This window comes from Austrofundulus limnaeus, unplaced genomic scaffold (genome assembly GCF_001266775.1).
Source record: "Austrofundulus limnaeus strain Quisiro unplaced genomic scaffold, Austrofundulus_limnaeus-1.0 Scaffold146, whole genome shotgun sequence".
NCBI classification, from domain to species: Eukaryota; Metazoa; Chordata; class Actinopteri; order Cyprinodontiformes; family Rivulidae; genus Austrofundulus; species Austrofundulus limnaeus.
Genome location: NW_013952548.1, coordinates 296,481 through 301,121, shown reverse-complemented (window position 1 = coordinate 301,121; position 4,641 = coordinate 296,481).

Here is a 4,641-nt window from a genome sequence, read left to right as displayed (position 1 = left end):
AAAGAGGCTGTGAATTTGGACGGTCTAGCCTCACCTCCTTACCCCGGCGTACGTCATGTCACCTAGCAACTGTGACGACGCTAAACAAGCAAACTTAAATCAAAAYTAGAAAAATATCAATACATTAGCATTATTAATATCACAAAACTATAAAATTAACTTAAAGGTAACATTTGAAGAACTAATTGACCCGCTGTAGGTTCATGTTTATTTTGCGTTTTTTATGACGAAAAAATAATAATTAAAAACATGTCCATACAAATGATAAAAGTATTAGAATTACAACTGCTAATTTTTTTTTTTTATATCACCATATTTTTATTTAAAACATATTCTTTTCTCTCGCTTCGTCCGCCATCACTAGCATAAAAAAATCTCCGGTCGGGCCGCAATGCATTATGGGATAYGCTGGGCCGGGAAGGATCCATCAGACCAGTCCTTCGATTCGGGCCAAAGGAAGGACGTATTTGTCGTCCGCATCGGAGGAGTCTTCRGTTTTGGACGTCCTTCGTCGCGGTTCTGTGACGTATGCGGCCGACAAATTTGGCCTTCGGAGGACCGGCCTGCAGTTTTGGACACAGCCTTGAGAAAGCCAGCCAGAGTAATCAAACACAGATCCACAGATTTATGTTTCACTTTGGTGAAGTTTCCCTCCTGTGTGTAACAGATTTGATGCAATCCACCGTAAAAGTGACAAAAACAAAGTTATTTTGTTGCAGTGATTAATTCTACCTACCGTATATGTAGAAAATGTTACATTTACATCCCATCATGGATCAGTCAGCAGCAGCATCTGATCAATATGTGATCCATGATGTGATGCAAATGTAACATTTTCTACATATAGATAAAATTAATCACTGCAATAAAATAAATGTTTTTGTCACTTTTACGTGGATTGAATCAACTCTTACATTACACAAGGGAAGCGTCACCAAAGTGAAACGTAAATCTGTTCATCTGTGTTTGATTACTCTGCCTGGCTTTCTCAAGGACCAGGATGTGACACAAAAATCTGAATTTTAGAACTGAAAGTGAAAGTAGTCAAACTGAATTTTTAATAAACCAAAATACAGTTTCAAAGCAAACTAATTCAGATACAAAACTTTAAATTTAGTTTCAAATCATTAAATTCGGTTTCAATTTAGTAAAATTCATTTTCAAACCAAGGCATTAAATTTCAAATGATGCACATTCAGATTCAATCTGAGCAATTCAAATTCAATTCCTGCTGGCACAAGATTTATCCCATAGTCTTTAGGTTTACAAAATGGTGATCTTTTTTTTAAATCTATCTAGTTTTGTCATTACATTTATATTTTTACTTGAGTTGAATGTCTCCAGATGGCACTTAAAGAGGGCGGTGCCCATGTAATTCCCACTATAGCTCCATTCATTTGCTGTTTCTCAAATGTTGGTGATATCTGAGCTTGCATATGCTGCAATGAACTACAAACAAGCCATTAAGCTTGGTGGAGGAAACAAAGGGAACAATGAAGGGGACATGATTGGAGATAAAGATATACAGACCCTTAGTTTGGGTTTATACCAGTGCACATTCCACTTATTAATCACATATAACATCTAATTTTCCTCACAGTGTCAGAYTTGCTTGGGGTCACACTGCCTCACCTCGTGTCTTGGTGCGGTCTACAGCTTTTTGAATGACTGGCTGGTAAGAAATGACCATCCTCCGTTTTGTCCTCTGCAGTTTTGGTTGAAACCGCTGCTGAACAGTGACTGCTTGGTGCACACAAACAGACTTGACAGGGGGAAGATGACTGGAGATGGATTCCCTCTGTCGTTTTCCGCCCGAGCATGCCAGCCCCTGTTTGAAGAGATGAGCCATGTTTGAGTTCACRTCTCTAATTAGCCACATAGGCCCCTTGCCTTGTTCCCAGAATTATTACACTGCTTAATAACAGCTGCTGCAGAAGCGTRAAAAAGGAAATAACTAACACTTGCAGTTTAGAAAYGTGTCGTCTCAGAGACCAAAACAAATGTGAGCTTGGAATTGCTTTCTGTAAGGATTTGCAAATATGCAAATTACGGCCCATGAATATGTGATACGTGTGCATAAGTTCGGAGTGTCCCGCAACAATGAGAGAAACGCCAGGGAAGTGGGTCTCAGATGATTTAGAGCAGTCTCTTTCCCCGAGCGTCTTTGTCTCTGGAGACACATCATCTTCCTGATAGTTTCTAGGCTGAGCTCCGGCCTTGCGACAGATGACAGAGAGAGACGCAGAGCGGCTCCTCCTTTGTCTGGTTCGGGGAGGCAGGCKGCTATCTTGCTTTATTTATCTTACAAATGGCTCTATCTCAAGGCTCTGGTGTTTGACTTCACATCTGGATGACTGAGAAGGTGTAGAACTGATCTGATCTCTGCACGCCTCCCACTGCATTTATCCTCATTTTTTTATTCCATTCCAGACGCTTAAAATTCATGAGCCACCCCCGTTTAGTTCCAAAATAGGTGTTTTCCTTCATTTACTCTCTCTCATTGAACATGCTGCGAACTTTATTTTGTTTTGATTCTATTAAAAACACTTTATTGCTATCAAGACAACTACAAGCGCTTCTTTTTGTGAGTGTTTTTTTTTCTTCCAGCAAGCACAAACATGATCCTTCAACTCCTAATTAACCAATACAGACGTTTGCATGGAAGGAACAATAAAATTGAAGCATCGACTCTCTTCCGTGTYGAGAAAATTAGCATCATTCCCTCGGTGGCACATAAGGTGCTTAGTTTTCTCTCCTTTTCCATCTTTTCCTTCCTAGCCTCCTAAGGCGACTGACCTATATGGAGAAGAAATGTCAAGCGTAAGGCAGAGAGCAGATGAGAGAAACAGCGTAGAGAGAGGAGACAAAAGCAGACTAAAGCGCACTCAGATCCACTCATGCAGGAAATGGAAAGAAAAAATAAGATCCACACTTTTTTCTTCATGCTCCCCTGGAGAGGTCACCTCTTCTACGGTTACATGGTGAAAGCAGGACAATGTGTGTAAGGCGCCACATTAATTTCCTGACTCTTAACAAGGCCTAATTAAAACCTGAGGAAATATTTATAGCAGTGGATGTGCCATAGGACAGCTCTGATTTTCTGTTTCTGGGATTAGGAAAAAAAAACAAGCTGGGGTCTCATGTCTCATTCTGAAATACAACACTGTGCAAACATCTTGAGCCCATACTCCTTTTCTTTACATTTTTGTTTCAGGGAAGTCAGATTTTACAAAAGATAAAATACTTTTAAAATCAGTTAACATTCGGGCCTAAAATACCATAAAACGCCTTGAAAAGCACACATAAATTAAATGAAGTACTGCTTTTGAACCCTTTAGAGTAAATTCACAAGCTTGGTCTCTTTTTGAAGCTAATAATCTGAATTTTAACTTCAACAGTCATATTCTTTGTGATTGTAACTAGTATTTAGTATATTGAAGTAAAATACACAAAAATCAAGATATTTTTCTCCCTAAATGTTTATTTTTTGTTAATAATGTATCACAGAATAAGAAGGGAATGAGATATCAATAAACAATTTATACTGGGCTAAAATATTAATTCCCAACTATTATCAGTTCAAATTTGGTAACAGTARCATAAAATATGAATATTTGAGACATAGTACAATCCAGCATGTCTCATTTGCATATTTGTACACCTGTACAATATGTCCAGACTTTACACTTTGTCTAAAACACTGTAATTTCTAAATGCTTCAACACAGGGACTTCACTCTGGGCTCAAATTAAAGATAAAACCCCCACAAAACATATTCTAGCATCCATATTTACTCAGCATGATTAAATTAAAAAATATATATATTAATGTTCAGAAATATTTAGACCAACCACCAGCAGTGAAAAAAATATTTGTTTCTCACTCACATTTGATGCATATTTGTCCTCAAATATGATGAAATTAGCGACTCAAAATGGCCGACCGGAAGTGTTTTTATCCAAATAAAATACTTCWCCTGGCCACAAAAATCACTCTTTTAGTCTTGAAGCACTCAAAACACTTAATAACAAATATATTTTCATCTTATCAGCATGTTTAGTCAGTTAACTGGCCAAAAAACGATAGAAAAAATGTTTTCCTGTGAGCGTAGCTTTCTTCGGTAGCGTAGCACGACTGTCTAAATATGGCGACCTACTCCGTGTTTACCTTGTCCGTCACCTAAACAAAGTTCCCACCCCCTCAATATATATACTAAATGAAAAGTACAGTGATTGGCTACACAGCTGTGGCATCAGAATGAAGCTCGGAGCTGACTGGCCAATTCTACCGTCAATCAAACCCAGGATGATGGAAACCGGATGTTGGTCACTTTTCATATATTATTGGCTCTGGASAGCTGATWCTTGAACCCAGTTGGTCAAATGAGGTGTCAATCGAAAGAGGAGGGCCTAGACGTCCATTTTGATGCATGCCACATGGACACAGGATGAACAAAAACACAAAAGACCTTACAAACTAAAACAAAACAAAAACGGCACGTGGGCGTTCTGCTGAAAGTTAACTGGTTTTAAAAACAGAAAAGAAAAAAATAATAAAAAGAGCAAAAATCTTTCAAGTTCATTTGAACAAATATGTAAAGCACTGTCTATGACCGCCTCTATGATATATGTAGTATATGGG